The 16,651-nt window shown below is 44.1% G+C and overlaps 1 protein-coding gene across 5 annotated transcripts in view; it reads left to right on the top strand.

The window, feature by feature from the left end:
• CSGALNACT1 (chondroitin sulfate N-acetylgalactosaminyltransferase 1) overlaps positions 1 to 16,651 on the top strand; it is a 366,108-nt gene that overhangs the window by 89,083 nt on the left and 260,374 nt on the right. Inside the window, exon 2 of one of the 5 annotated variants that reach the window (XM_073218782.1) lies at positions 14,060 to 14,164. The exons of the other annotated variants lie outside the window; for them this stretch is intronic. The gene's annotated coding sequence lies outside the window, so the exon portion shown is untranslated. The remainder of the gene's footprint in view (positions 1 to 14,059; positions 14,165 to 16,651) is intronic. 5 annotated transcript variants of the gene reach the window in all.

Genomic DNA, 16,651 nt, shown 5'->3' with positions numbered 1-16,651 from the left:
AAACTTACACCTCCCTCTGCAACAGGACAGAAGTAATCAGCACCACCCCAGCTTATTCTAACAGGTGGTGGGCCTGCCAAACCAGAGTCACTCCATGTGTTACCTTTATCAAAGAACGCATTAGCACCGTGCAAATCATGGTGTTGAGACAGAACTATCAGAGTGTTGACCAAACAGATGACCCTTAGTTTCATGATTGAAATAGGTACAAGATGAAGAGGGGAATGTTAGAATGGAAATAGGTTAGCATAAGCATAGCCATCTTAAGGGCCTAGAAGCCATTTTCTGAGTGTGTGTGACTTAAAAAGAAAAACAGAAACTGGGTAAGGCTTTGAAAAACAAGTTAATCAATCATGAGCAGTGGAATCAGGCAGTGGTGACCCATGGTCAGCTAGCCTTGGTCAGTTAATCCTACATACCAAGCTTATTGTGCGGAACTGCCCTGACAATTGAGGAGTGGTCTTATCTTGCTCCTGCTTAACCCCAGCATGTATGTCTTGCAAGAATAATGTATAGCTGTGGGAAATTACTATGAGTTAAGTGCTTTGAAAATGTTATATAAACCCTTGGCTTTGAGTGCTCGGGGTCCTTGTTGAAACCCGCTGTGTTGGGCAGACACTTGGACCCCAGCTAGCTGGAATAATAATAAACCTCTTGCTTGCATCAATCTGCCGTGGCCTTCGTCTCCTCACTGGGGGGAAGTGCAGACCAGAATAAGGCCATTGGGTCTTACACAGCCTGTGTCCCTGCAACACTTCCTGGGACACAGTACTCAGGACTCGCCTGAGCCCTCATGCCCACAGGACAATGATTGGGCATGGCGGTTAGACTGAGGGCCGGGTCAAAGTCCCCACTTTGGTGGGGACCAGAGGCCACATGTAGAATTAGCAATTTATTGGTCCTCTGTGAATTTACAGCGTGTCCTGGCACTGGTGGACACCGGAGCCAAGTGTTCTCTGATTCATGGCAACCCTGAGCGGTTTTCTGGGACCCCTGCTGTGATAGATGCTATAGGGGGAAGGCAATTAGAGTGAAGGGCTAGGGCGTTTACCCCCAAAGGAGGATACTGTGTACATTTCTCCCATCCCTGAATATATTTTGGGGGTAGATATCCTGCAGGGCCTGTTACAGACTACTTCAGGTGAGTTCAGACTGAGGGTACGTCTGGTAAAGGCAGTTCTGAGGGGACATGCTAAGCACCCACCCATAGCTCTGCCTGTACATCGGCGGGTGACAAATATTAAGCAGTATGAATTGCTTGGAGGGGCACAAGGAAATTGGAGAAACTCTCCAGGAGTTGGAGAGGGTGGGCATTATACAGCCCACTCACAGCCCTTTTAATTCCCCAGTGTGGCCAGTGAGAAAGCCAGATGGCTCCTGGCATAAGACTGTCAACTACAGAGAATTAAATAAAGTCACATCCCCTTTGCATGCTGCTGTCCCCTCTATAGCAGACATTCTGGACACCCTCAGCCATGAACTGGGAATGTGTCATTATATAGTAGACCTTGCTAATGGCTTCTTCTCTATTAACATAGCACAGGAAAGCCAGGAACAGTTTGCCTTCATGTGGGAAGGCTGGCAGTGGACATTCACTGTCCTTCCACAGGGATACCTCCACAGTCCCACCATTTGTCATGGGCTTTAGCCCAGGACCTGGCCACTGTATCACTACATTGATGATATTATGCTCACATCTGATTCTCTTGCAGATTTGAAAGGGGCAGTTCTTAGGCTGTTGCAACATCTACAGGAAAAAGGATGGGCTGTGAACAGCACCAAGGTTCAGGGTCCTGGTTAGTCTGAAATTCTTGGGGCTTGTCTGGTCAGGTAAAACTAAAGTTGAATCAGTTATAGACAAAGTCCAGGCTTTCCCCACCCCTACCTCTGTGGCAGTATTACAAGAGTTTTTGGGTCTTTTGGGCTACTGGAGAGTGTTTATCCTGCACTTGGCACAGATTCTGAAGCCCTTATGCCGGTTGGTACGAAAGAGTATGAGACATGTGCAGCTGCTTTTACTGCTGCCAAGTGGGCAGTCCAAGGCTGTATAGGCCTTGAATGTAATGGACTCGTTAAGGCCCTGTGAGCTAGATGTTCATGTAACCGAAGATGGTTATGGATGGGGTCTTTGGCAGCGGCTTGAACGGACACAGCAACCTATTGGATACTGGTCACAACTATGGAAAGGAGCAGAAGTCTGGTACACCTTGACAGAGAAGCAACTGGCTGCTGTGTACCACACCTTGATGGCTATGGACCCCATCACCGGAGCAGCTCCAACCAAGGTAATATTCACCTATTCCATCACAGGGTGGGTGCAAGACTGGACCCAAAGGACATGGAGTGGCATGGCACAGACACCTACACTGGCCAAATGGGGCACATATTTGCAGCAGCACAGCGCCCTCTCTACCAGCCCCTTAAGTGGAGAACTCTAACACTTACTGGGGCCAGTGACCTATACCAGTGGAAAGCAGGAAAGACTTGATTTTGAGCATTGGTAGCTGAGAGTCCTTATCAGGAGAGAAAAGCCCCTATACCTGAAGATGCTTGGTACACAGATGGCTCCAGTCGTGGGCAGCCCCCCAAGTGGAGGGCTGTGGCTTTCCATCCTAAAACTGAGGCAATGTGGATGGAGGATGGAGAGGGGAAGAGCAGCCAGTGGGCTGAGTAGCAGACAGTATGGCTCATGATCACTCAGGAGCCCTCTCCCATAGTTGTCTGCACTGACAGCTGGGCTATCTATCGGGGCTTGACCCTGTGGCTACTGACATGGTACCATGCCAACTGGATGGTTGGTCACCGGCCCCTTTGGGGGCAAGAGCTGTGGCAAGACCTATGGGCCTCTGGTCAGACTAAGGCAGGTACCATATATCATGTTGCTGGCCATTTGCCTTTGGCATCCCCAAGGAGTGATGAAGCAGACACACTGGCCCATGTGCACTGCCCAGAAGGAAAGCCTGCCTCTGATGGGGCCCAATGGCTATATCAGTGTTTGTTGCACACAGGGCAAGACAATGTAGGCTGTAGCCCATAGGTGGGGCTTGCCGTTGACCTTTGAAGTCAGCAGTGCCCGGAAGGAGTGCCTTGTGTGCTCTAAGAGGGATTTACAGAGAGTCCCACAGCAACATGGGACAATAGTAAGGGGGCCAATACCCCTTGTCAGGTGGTAGATAGACTATACTGGGTCTCTGCCCTTATCAGAAGGATAACGTATGCCATGACTTGTGTGGACATGGCTACTGGACTATTGGTAGCTTTTCCTGCAGTTTGTGCAGATCAGCAAACCATCAAGAGGGGCCTGGAGATCTCTTTGCAGCCTGTGGCTGGATGGAGGTGATTGAGAGCAATCAAGGCACCCACTTTACTGGACATGCATTACAAGGATGGGTGCAGCAGTTAGGAATAAAGTGGAAATTTCACGTACCATATAATCCTACTGGGGCAGGCATGATAGAGAGGTACAACGGTTTGTTGAAATCAGGCCTGAAGTTGGACACCAGTAGTCTACGTGGTTGGTCATTTCGCCTATGGATGGTGCTGCCGTGTTTGAATGAGAAGCCACGTAAAGGAGCTTTGAGCCCTGTGGACGTGCTCACACACCTTGCTGCCTCCTATACAGCTGTATGTGCAAACCAAAGAAGAGCTATTGAAGCCAGGATATGGCCAGCAGAGCAACATACTGCTGCCAGCCCCTACTGCATTAAGTCCTGGGGACACTTGAATGGACCTGGCCCTGGACATTTTGACACATGGACTAGCAATGTCTGGCCCTTCTGGCACCTTGGGGGAAAGGCCTGGAAGCTGGCCTGATGTGTACTCCTGGAATAACTGCTGAATGGCCCCCAAAGGTCACGGTAGTGTACCCAAAACGTCCAGGAGGTAAGAGCATCTTGTGGGGAAATTTGTTTTATCTTTATGGCCAGTGCATGTACCTCCTGTAGCTCTGTATATTGACCCACCTGTAACTCCCACACGGAGGGGGGTGAAAGTCTGGTAAATAGACCAGGATGAGATCCCATTCTTGCCACTGTTTTATCACAGGACCACTCTCTTGCATGTACCCTGCCTGATGGACAAGATTTGCCTACGCTGGTGTCATTAAAACATGTATCTTATAGCTCTTAAGGTTATTTTCTCCTACAGTCCTTGTGGCTTGAATGTGCCACCTGGCTGCAGCTGCCGCCTGATGATTGCTTTGAACCCTCGGCTCCTGCCTGCCTATGGAGTGGATGAGCTATGGACTTGATCTGCATAAGACTTTGAACCTGGTTGAATCCTCCAGCTTGAGGACAGTCATGATTTTATTGCTGTTGCTATTGTTATGTCATTAGTCTGGTTACAATGCCCCAGTTTTCTCGCCCAGGGACCATTGTGGAAGAGGGGGAACAAGTAGATTGTAAGGTGAGATTTCTGGAGGGGTGGCCTGTGGGTAAAATTGTAACATTTCCAGAATATCTCGCCTGGCTTTAGTGCATTTGCATATCCTCAGGGGTGGAGAGAAGGTCATCTCCATGTCAGTGGGTAATGACCTGGGCAATGGAGGCGTGTCTGAACCTGAGAGGTTAAGGGGAGGGGCTGGCTGGATGGCTTCCTTCTGGAGCAGGGGAGACAGTTGGACCGCAGTTTGTAAGCAATAAGCGGGTTTTAAACTTTATTTCTCCCTTTGACTGATTTCTGTTTTTAGAGGTATTTTGCCCCAGCATTTCCTCTCCATGGACTTAAGGGAGCCAGAGCACCTCTGTGAGTCTGATGAAAGGCTGTCACGGGGGGTGGCAGGAACCTTGCCAGAGAGCGGGAGAGTCCTGAGCCCCTACCTTCCAGATGTTGCTGCCCTGTGCCGTTAGGTCTGCCATGCGCCTTGACTGCTGTTTGTGTTCAAGTCTATGTAATTCCACTTCCTCCCATTATTCTTGAGAAAATAGAAGCCTTATGTATAATAGTTTAAAAAAAGGAGAAAATCCAATTGCTCCATAGAGCAGAATGGTGGAATTAAATACAGTGCATTCACGAGATGGAGTTCTCGACAGTCATTAAAAGTCGTGTTGTAAAAGAATAATGGGAATATGCTCATCATCTAGTAAGTGGGAAAACCCCTGTGAAACCAAAGGCCCAGTGTGGTGATGCCTCATTCTAAGTCCGGCCTCCCCCACTTCGTTGAAATTGCAGCTGTCCCCCCACCGCCCCCCGCAGCCCCCAGGCACCTCCCTGCCCCGCCCTTTACCTTTCTGTGCTTACCTCCCGCTAACAAGCTGTACAATTCACTGTCCATACTACTGCCTGTTGTCTTTCCCTCCTGATAGAGTGCAGCCTGTAGGAGGGCAGGGGTGTGTTTTTCCGATGTGTCTGAAAAGCCTGGTGCAGTGTCTGGGGCAGGGCAGGTCCTGATAAATATCATACTTATTGAAGAAATGATGAAGGAAATGTGGTTGGATTATTATGGTTGATTTTTCCTTTTTCCTTTTCCTGATTTTCTACATTTTCTGTAGTAAACATGGATTATCTCTGTAATTAGAGAAAAAGTTTGAAAACGTGTGTTGCCCACATATTCCTTGTCTAGACCTCACCAGTTCATCAGGGGGAAGTGGCTGGCGGCCCCATCTCGCTTCTGCAAGGCTTCCCTTGTAGGCGACATTGTCGGGGGCGCAGGTCGGGGCCCCGTGCTGACTGTGGGCTGGGGGCTGAGCCTCCCTGTCCACTATTTCCCCCACCTACCCCAGCGCAGGGCTGCTCTGTGCCTCGCTCCTACTTCTCCTTCCTAGGGTGCATTTTTCCCAGTCACTGTTTCAAATTCTATGTTTTCTTCAAACGCCAGCTTGAGTCCTGCCTTCTTTTTACGGCTCGTCCTCCCCCGAGTCCCCCCGGCACCCGCAGAGGGCCGAGCACACAGCACTCAAGGGCGCCTGCCTGACAGGCCCAGTCCCTGCGCCGCCCAGCTGGCCTTCGGGGGAGACGCGTGTGGTGCAGGCAGTGACCGAGGGGCCAGGCCGAATCTGTTTTAACGCAGAAACCGTAGAGATACATCAGGCACATATGTTCCATATGTCTCAGGTGTTACCTTTTTTCTGCAAGTAATGACAAGCTGCCGGAGAACAAGGTCTCTGTTTCCTACTTGTGTTCAGTAGAGCAGGAAGAGCTCATCCCCAGGTTGTTCTCACATCCTGGTTGGCTGGTCCTGGGTTTCCTGTATCCAGATTTGTTTGTGACCCTTCAGAAGTGGCGTAAGGATGATCTGGGGGCAGTGATTGGGGCGCTTTCGAAGGTATTCTATATGTAGGCACATGTATATTTAATGACAGTTTGATATGAATAATTTAAAAGCTAATAAACTGGTGAAATGTTCAGGATATAACTTGGCTGCAATAACCTTTTGCTGTTAAAATTGTACAATTTTTATTCAGGGAATACAGATTGGTGTTCAGGAAGCAGAGTATTATATAAGAGATTATTTAATTCAGTAAATGTTCACTGAGATTCTCCTATTTGCAAGGTGCCACATAAGGCCTGGAGGGAACTGTAAAGGTCGGCTGAAAGGAGTCCATGAACTGGTAGAGGTGGGATTTCTAAGCACGTAAACAATGCCCTAGAGAAGAAGGAAAGATACACTATTGGAGGTTTAAAGGAGGGAGAGTGCATGTGACCTGGGTGCAGGTGAACTTGTGTGAATAGGGGACACGGTGGTGAGCCCAGAACTATGAATTTTGTTAGGTGGGAGATAGAAGATACCGGGGAGTTAGAGGGTTCCTGGTGTAGGTAACAACATCAAAGAGGACCGGTGAAGGTGTCCAGAACTGTGGGCTGTTCCTGAGCAGGACCGCGGGGGCCCAGCGAGGGGCGGGGCCAGAGACGCAGCTCCAAGCGGAATTGGGCCCCAGGGGGAAAGCCTTCCTGTGCAGCGGGCGGCTTTGTTTACAGCCTCCCACGGACCTTTGGGTGTCACAAATGGGTTCTGAATGAAAAAGTTTACGTTTTTATTTGGTTTGATAAATAGAAGAGTAACCATATGCTTTTGATATCTGTGGTACTTTTAATGGTGATTTTCATCTCATAATGAAATTTACTAAGTGAGGGCATAAAATCAAAGAGAAAGTTGTTTGCTTCTAGAAACATAGGTTCTCCTGATCCGGAGGTCGCATAACTTCTGGATTGGGGTAGAGCTTGAATTTGCAGCTGTACCCAAACTACTGGTGGAGAAATGGGAGTAAAGTTTAAATGGTGAAATTATTTTCTCATGGAGCCATAAAGCAAATTATTAAAATACTGAATAGAATCCATGTGTCTGGACTCTAAGGAACCTGCTGTATCAGAAACCTTGTGATGCTGTTTGAATCCCACCAGTGTGAGTGATCCTGCATCTGTGCAGTAAGTAGGCTGATCTGAATGTTTTTTTCTATCTGTTGCTTTGTGTAGAATAGTCATCTCAAACTGGCTGTTTTTGTTTTTAAGCATTTTGGGGAGGAGGGCGAACCATGATCCCTGGAAATCCATACATTATTTTTCATAATATTTGAAAAGGTTTAGCAAGTATGTATTCCTAACCCTATATGATTTATATAATTTTCTCATTTAAAATAGGTTTGCAGTTTACAAGTATACAGCTCAGACTCTTTGGGTCTCAGTTACTCCTCAAGTAATTGATCAATGACTTAAGAATTCTTTTTTTATTACTTAAAAAAGACTCAACTTTTTACTTTTTTTTAGTTTTTGCATTCCATGATGTATTCAGAAAGAAAGCAGATTGAAGACTTCTCTGGGGAATGTTTGCCTGTTCCTGTGAAAGTGTGTGTGTGTGTGCACGTGTGTGTGCATGTCTGTGGATGCACACATGCACCTGTCCCCAGACTGCTCCCTGGAGGTCACTGCAGGGATGAGACCGGGACTGAGGAATGGAGGGAGGGACGGTCACTTCTCACTTAATGTGCTCTGAAAAGAAATGGTGACATTATGTGTGATTTTCACCTTTCTTTTTTTCATTTTTGAATAAAAAACAAAAAAATACTTGTCAAAACTATTTTTTTCACTGTATAGATTGCTGTGCTTCACATTTTGGAGGCATTTTTTTTCTTTCACCTTGAAAAAGCTTCAGGATACAAAGTATGCTGCTCAGGTTTTTATTTTCTTAATGCACTTCCAGCATCTTCTAACATCTGGATTTTTGTAGTTCCTTCCATTCAGCATTACTGTGCTCATTTTCAGAGGAGTAATAATCTGTTCTTTAATATATTTCCTTTTAAAATATTTAGTTGAAGGAAATTCCATGAACACTCATGGAGTTTAATACTTTTTTCATTTGCCTTTCTCAAATTTTTGAATTCTTCGGACTATGTAATACCCTTACAGTGAAACCTGGGGATGCTCTAATCCTACATTCCATTCTCTGTGGTGTAACTTAGAGTGATTTATGGGCTGTGATTCTTATCTCATTCTCTCTCATGAAGCAGCAAATGACCCACTTAGCTTTTTGGAAGTGCTCCTCCTTTGAGGGAGAGACACTGGGTTTTAACTGCCTATCATTTTGTGGCTGTGTTGGATTTAGGGTCTGGTCTGTCCACACCCTGTGGTGTTTGGTTTAAAGGGAGTGTACCAGTCTCCACCTGCTTCTCTTGTGTGAAGTAATGCTCAACTCACTTCATGCTTTAAGTGCAAGTGTAGAATAGAAATTCAGTCTTTTGAGGAGAAAGTGTTAGTAAGTGCCTTGGGTGAAGTGGCTAGAAGGATAGGGAAAAATAAAAAAGATGCGGTTTTCTTCCTGGGCCTGGGGCAAGCTGTGGAGTTTCTCTGGGCCTCCATTCTCATGGTTGGAAAAGGAAGACCATGAACAGGGATGTTTATTTATTCATTTATTGTTTTTTATTTTGGTATCATTAATATACAATTACATGAGCAATATTGTGGTTACTGGATTGCCCCCATTATCAAGTCCCCACCACATACCCCATTACAGTCACTGTCCATCAGTGTAGTGAGATGCTATAGAGTCACTACTTGTCTTCTCTGTGCTATACTGCCTTCTTTGTGCCCCACCCCACGTTTTATGTTTGCTACTCATAATGCCCCTGATTCCTCTTCTCCCTCCCTTCTCACCCCCTCAACCCTCACCAGTCCCTTTCCCTTTGGCAACTGTTAGTCCATTCTTGGGTTCTGTGAGGCTGCTGCTGTTTTGTTCTTTCAGTTTTTGCTTTGTTCTTATGCTCCACAGATGAGTGAAATCATTTGGTACTTGTTTTTCTCCGCCTGACTTATTTCACTGAGCATAATACCCTCTAGCTCCATCCATGTTGTTGCAAATGGTAGGATTTGTTTTCTTCTTATGGCTGAATAATATTCCATTGTGTATATGTACATGTACCACACCTTCTTTATCCATTCATCTACTGATGGACACTTAGGTTGCTTCCATTTCTTGGCTATTGTAAATAATGCTGCAATAAACACAGGAGTGCATCTGTCTTTTTCAAACTGGGCTCCTGCATTCTTAGGGTAAATTCCTAGGAGTGGAATTCCTGGGTTGAATGGTATTTCTGTTTTGAGTTTTTTGAGGAACCTCCTTACTGCTTTCTACAATGGTTCAACTAGTTTACATTCCCACCAGCAGTGTAGGAAGGTTCCCTTCTCTCCACATCCTTGCCAACATTTGCTGTTGTTTGCCTTTTGGATGTTGGCCATCCTGGCTGGTGTGAGGTGATATCTCATTGTGGTTTTAATTTGCATTTCTCTGATGACTAGCAATGTGGAGCATCTTTACATGTGTCTGTTGGCCATCTGAATTTCATCTTTGGAGAAGTGTCTGTTCAGCTCCTCTGCCCATTTTTTAATTGGATTATTTTCTCTTTGTTGATGTGTGTTAGCTCTTTATATAATTTGGATCTCAACCCCTTATCAGATATGTCATTTATGAATATATTCTCCCATACTGTAGGATGTCTTTTTGTTCTACTGATGGTGTCCTTTGCTGAACAGAAGCCTTTTAGTTTAATATAGTCCCACTTGTTCATTTTTGCTTTTGTTTCCCCTGCCAAGGGAGATATGTTCATGAAGAAGTTGTTCATGTTTATATTCAAGAAAGTTTTGCCTATGTTTTATTCTAAGAGTTTAATGGTTTCATGACTTACATTCAGGTCTTTGATCTATTTTGAATTTACTTTTGTGTATGGGGTTAGACAATGGTCCAGTTTCATTCTCCTACATGTAGCTGTCCAGTTTTGCCAGCACCATCTGTTGAAGAGACTGTCATTTCGCCATTGTATGTCCATGGCTCCTTTATCAAATATTAATTGACCATATATGTTTGGGTTAATGTCTGGAGTCTCTAATCTGTCCCACTGGTCTGTGGCTCTGTTCTTGTGCCAGTACCAAATTGTCTTGATTACTGTGGCTTTGGAGTAGAGCTTGAAGTTGGGAAGCAAGATCCCCCCTGCTTTGTTCTTCCTTCTCAGGATTGCTTTGGCTATTCAGGGTCTTTTGTGGTTCCATATGAATTTTACAACTATTAGTTTCAGTTCGTTGAAGGATACTGTTGGTATTTTGATAGGGATTGCATTGAATCTGTATATTGCTTTGGGCTGGATGGCCATTTTGATAATATAATTCTTCCTACCCAAGAGCATGGGATGAATTTCCATTTATTAGTGTCCTCTTTAATTTCTCTTAAGAGTGTCTTGTTTTCAGGGTATATGTCTGTCACTTCCTTGCTTAGGTTTATTCCTAAATATTTTATTCTTTTTGATGCCATTGTGAATGGAATTGTTTTCCTGATTTCTCTTTCTGCTAGTTCATCATTAGCATATAGGAGTGCAACAGATTTCTGTGTATTGATTTTGTATCCTGCAACTTTGCTGAATTCAGATATTGGATCTAGTAGTTTTGGAGTGGATTCTTTAGGGCTTTTTATCTACAATATCATGTCATCCACAAACAGTCACAGTTTGGCTTCTTCTTTACCAATCTGGATGACTTTAATTTCTTTGTGTTGTCTGATTGTCATGGCTAGGACCTCCAGTACTATGCTGAATAAAAGTGGGGAGAGTGGGCATCCTTGACTTGTTCCCGATCTTAGGGGAAAAGCCTTCAGCTTCTCACTATTAAGTATGATGTTGGCTATGGGTTTGTCATATATGGCCTTTATTATGCTGAGGTACTTGCCCTCTATACTCATTTTGTTGAGAGTTTTTATCATGAATGTATGTTGAATTTTGTCAAATGCCTTCTCATCATTTATGGAGATGATCATGTGGTTTTTGTCTTTCTTTTTGTTGTTGTGGTGGATGATGTTGATGGATTTTCGAATGTTGTACCATCCTTGCATTCCTGAGATGAATCCCACTACGATTCTCTTGATGAATTTTTGAATTTGGTTTGCTAATATTTTGTTGAGTATTTTTGGATCTATGTTCATCAGGGATATTGGTCTGTAGTTTTCTTTTTTTGTGGTGTCTTTGCCTGGTTTTGATATTAGAGTGATGCTGGCTTCATAGAATGAGTCTGAAAGTATTCCCTCCTCTTTGATTTTTTGGAAAACTTTAGGGAGAATGGGTATTATGTCTTCTCCAAAATGTCTGATAAAATTCAGTGGTGAATGCATCTGGTCCAGCCGTTTTGTTCCTGGGTAGTTTTTTGATTACTGATTCATTTTCATTGCTGTTAATTGATCTGTTTAGATTTTCTGTTTCTTCCTTGGTCAGTCTTGGAAGGTTGTATTTTTCTAGAAAGTTGTCCATTTCTTGCAGGTTATCCAGTTTGTTAGCATATAGATTTTCATATTATTCTCTAATAATTCTTTGTATTTCTGTATTGTCCATCATGATTTTTCCTTTCTCATCTCTGATTCTGTTGATGTGTGTAGATTCTCTTTTTGTCTTAATAAGTCTGGCTAGGGGTTTATCTATTTTGTTTATTTTCTCAAAGAACCAGCTCTTGGTTTCATTGATTTTTTAAATTGTTTCATTCTTCTCATTTTATTTATTTCTTCTCTGATCTTTATTATGTCCCTCCCTCTATTGACTTTGGGCCTCATTCTTCTTTTTCCAGTTTCAATAATTGTGACATGAGACTATTCATTTGCGATTGTTCCTTCCTTCTTTAAATAGGCCTGTATTGCTATATACATTCCTCTTAGAACTGCCTTTGCTGCATCCCACAGAAGTTGGGGCTTTGTGCTGTTGTTTTCATTTGTCTCCATATATTGTTTGATCTCTGTTTTAATTTGGTCATTGATCCATTGATTATTTAGTAGCATGTTGTTAAGCCTCCATGTATTTGTGAGCCTTTTTGTTTTCTTTGTATAATTTATTTCTAGTTATATACCTTTGTGGTCTGAGAAGTTGGCTGGTAGAATTTCAATCTTTTGGAATTTTCTGAGGCTCTTTTTGTGGCCTAGTATGTGGTCTATTCTGGAGAATGTTCCATGTGCACTTGAGAAGAATGTGTATCCTGCTGCTTTTGGGTGGAATCTTCTATAGATATCTGTTAGTCCATCTGTTCTAGTGTGTTGTTCAGTGCCTCTGTGTCCTTACTTATTTTCTGTCTGGTTGATCTGTCCTTTGGAGTGATTGGTTTGTTGAAGCTTCCTAAAATGAATGCATTGCATTTATTTCCCTCTTTAGTATTTCTTTCACATATGTAGGTGCTCCTGTGTTGGGTGCATAGGTATTTATAATGGTTATATCTTCTTGTTGGACTGACCCCTTTATGATTATGTAATGTCCTCTTTGTCTCTTGTTAGTTTCTTTGTTTTGAAGTCTATTTTGTCTGATACTAGTACTGCAACACCTGCTTTTTTCTCCCTATTTTTGCATGAAATATCTTTTTCCATCCCTTGACTTTTAGTCTGTATATGTCTTTGGGTTTGAAGTGAGTCTCTTGTAGGCAGCATATAGATGGGTCTTGCTTTTTTATCCATTCTGTAACTCTATGGCTTTTGATTGGTACATTCAGTCCATTTACATTTAGGGTGGTTATCGATAGATATGTACTTATTGCCATTGCAGGCTTTGGATTTGTGGTTACCAAAGGTTCAAGGGCAGCTTCTTTACTATCTAACCATCTAAATTAACTCACTTATTACACTATTATAAACACAGCCTGATGATTCTTTATTTCTCTGCCTTCTTTTTCTTCCTCCTCCACTCTTTATATGTTAGGTGTTTTATTCTGTCCTGTTTGTGTTTCCCTTGACTGACTTTGTGGATAGCTAATTTTATTTTGCATTTATTTAGTATTTAGCTGTAGTACTTCCTTTGCTGTGGTTTTATTTTCTTTGGTGACAGCTATTTAGCCTTAGGCATACTTCCATCTAGAGCAGTCCCTTTAAAATACACTGTAGAGATGGTTTGTGGGAGGTAAATTTCTTCAACTTTTGCTTCTCTGGAAATTGTTTAATACCTCCTTCAAATTTAAATGATAATCTTGCTGGGTAGAGTGTTATTGTTTCGAGACCCTTCTGTTTCATTGCATTGAATATATCATGCCACTCCCTTCTGGCCTGTAAGATTTCTGCTGAGAAGTCTGGTGATAGCCTGATGGGTTTTCCTTTGTAGGTGAGCTTTTTTATCTCTCTGGCTCATTTTAATACTCTGTCCTTTTCTTTGATCTTTGCCATTTAAATTATTATATGTCTCAGTGTTGTCCTCCTTGGGTTCCTTTTGTTGGTAGGTCTGTGGAATTCCATGGCCTGAGAGATTATTTCTTTCCCCATATTGGGGAATTTTTCAGCAACCATTTCTTCAAAGACACTTTCTATCACTTTTTCTTTCTCTTCTTCTTCTGTTACCCCTATAATGCAAATATTGTTCTGTGTCTATTGGTCACACAGTTCTCTTAATATTCTTTCATTTCTAGAGATCCTTTTATCTCTCTCTGCCTCAGCTTCTCTGTATTCCTGTTCTCTGATTTCTATCTAGTCCATTAACAGTCTCTTCCATCTCATCCAGTCTGCTCTTAAAATCTTCCATTATTTGTTTCATTTTTGTCATTTCCCTCCTGAATTCATCCCTTAGCTCTTGAATATTTCTCTGTAGCTCCATCAGCATGCTTATGACTGTTATTTTGAATTCTTTTGCAGGAAGATTGGTGATTTCAGTCTCACCAAGCCCTCCTTCTGGTGTTTGAGAGATTTTGGACTGAACGCAGTTCTTCTGCCTTTTCATGGTAATGGGAGTGGTCACTGGTGAGTGGGGTGTTTTTCAGCTGGGAGAGCAAAGTCCCTTCCTCCTTGCTGGTTGCCTCACCTGTCTCTGCTGTCTGTGCCAGTTAACTGTGCATAGGGAGCAGCTTCTGGGTTAATCCCCTATGCTGCCATGGGCAGAGCGGCTCTTGGGATGGCTGAGGGCACTGGCGGGGATTGCATTCCAGCAGTGCATGTGTCTGCCACAAGGACAAGGCCCCTTTGTGCCTCCCAGTGTTGATGCCCATCTCCTCTGTGCCAGTCAGCTGCACGCCTGGAGCAGCCTCTGGGTTAATCCCCCAAGCTGCATGGTAAGGGCTGCCCTTAGGATTGCCTAGGGCACTGATGCAGATTGCATGCCAGCAGTGCGTGTATCTGCTGCAAGGACAAGGCCCCTTTGTGCCTCCTGGTGTTGATACCCATCTCCTCTGTGCCAGTCAGCCACACACAGGGAGCAGCCTCTAGGTTAATCCCCAAAGCTGCCTTGGGTGGGTCAGCCCTCAGGTTGGCCCAGGGTACTGACGGGGGTTGCAGACAAGTGGTGCATGTTCTGTTGTGAGAACAAGGCCCCTTCATGCCTCCTGGTCTCTGCACCTCTCTCCGCTGTCTGTGCCAGTTAACTGCTTTCAGGGAGCAGCCTCTAGGTCTGGGCCAGTTAGCTGCACACAGGGAGAAGCCTGTGTGTTAAGCTGTGTGGTTGCTGTAGGCAGGGCTTCTCCCAGCTGTTCTGCAGCAATGTCGGGTCAGCTGGTTTGCTTGCAGTGCAGTGGAGGGGAAGAAACAGCAGGCTGCTTATCGCCATGAGGGGCCTTGGAGCTGCATTGCCAACCAGGTAGTTAGGGTACCTCACAATCATTACAGTTCTCAGCCAGCTGGGCTGAGTGTACCAGGAAGATTTTGTTCACCTGTTAAACCCCTGTCCCTTTGAGATTTTTAAAGCGCCTCCTTTTCTTTTGTCCCTGGGTAGTCAGCTATGGAAACATGTTCTCAGTCTTAGTCTTGGATTTTACTTTTCTGCTCCTCTAATATCCAGAGCACCATGCAATGTGTGTTTGTGCTCCCGGTGCAGATTACTAGGGTTGGTTATTTAGCAGTCCTGTGCTTCCACTCCCTCCCTGCTCTGATTCTTTTCCTCCCACTGGTGAGCTGGGTTTGGGGGTGTGCTTGGGTCCCACCACATAGCGGCTTTGTATCTTACCCTTTTCCATGAGATGCTGGGTTCTCACAGATGTAGATGTAGCCTGACTGTTGTACTGTAACTTCTGGTCACTGTGTTAGGAATAGTTGTATTTGGTGTATTTTGAAAATATATATGTTTTTTGGAGGAGATTTCCTCTACCCTAGTTATGCCGCCATCTTTTTCTTTTCACCCTACTTAGTTCCCCTAGAGCATCGACATTTAGCGTCTGCTGCAAAAGGCCAGTGACTCGGGCTATGGAGCCAAGGGAACAACAATGAGATATCATGTTTCTCTTCTTCCAGTGTGTTGATCTAAGTTCATGAGCTTTATTAGGAGGGCACAGGACACCTCCGGTTACTTAACATTTCACAGAAATAAATGGAAGTATCTTAAAGGTTGCCCAGACTTAAGCTAAACAATCAGAAATGACTCCAAAAAGAATGAAAGTAACCTAAATTTAGACTTCTCTGTGGAAGCGAATGTAGAAAATGTGAGAAGATGAGAAAGCTTTGATTGGTAAGGTGCGAGGTGAAGATAAGAAGACGGGAAAATCACCAAGAATGTGTTAGGTGCATTTGGCCCCTGACCTCATCCTGGGAGGCCAGTCTGGAGGGGACCTACTGGAAGTTGAAAAGTTAAATATAAATGAATAGAGTTTGCATTTTACCCAGGGAATGATTTTATTCCAAATGTAACTACTCCTACATCTTAGCATAATGTGTTAAAGTGTGGGGGAAGTTCATGTCCTTTGGGTAGTTAACATGGGAGGACCATGCCGTCCTTGGCTACAAATCTACATAGGTTCTAACGGCAGAGCCTAGTTCTGCATCAGGTGGACTGTGGTTCTGCCCCAGGGGTTGCAAGGCAGCAGTGATGGTGGTGAGGCCCCTGGCATCCCTGGGTTGATGTCAGGAGGAGGGGAGGTGAGTCATCACTGTGCAGGGAGATTCCAGCACGGGCTGTGCATAAGAGCATTTATTCCATCACAGGCCCACTCAGGGTCTGGGCACCTTTGAGACCGTTGCTGTTTCTTTATCCTTTCTTCCGAGTTCTGGCTGCTGTGTATTATCTTAGGAGGTGAGCTGGATCTAAATAGATGTGTTGTAACTATTTTTAAACACTGTGTTAAAAGTCTGAAGAAATCATGGTATTTAACACAGTTCAGCAGTGAATATTTTTACAAACAAATCAGTCTTTTATTCTTACAAGTCTCCAAGTTTATTGATCAGGATAATTTGAAGCTGGGTAAAAAAATGCTGTTTCTTTATTCAGCAACCTTGTAAAAACAGCAATGTCTTCATTTCACTTGT

This window comes from Manis javanica, chromosome 12, assembly GCF_040802235.1.
Source record: "Manis javanica isolate MJ-LG chromosome 12, MJ_LKY, whole genome shotgun sequence".
Taxonomy (NCBI): domain Eukaryota; kingdom Metazoa; phylum Chordata; class Mammalia; order Pholidota; family Manidae; genus Manis; species Manis javanica.
Note: the sequence above shows the minus strand (reverse complement) of the source record. Positions and strands in the feature narration are given on the sequence as shown.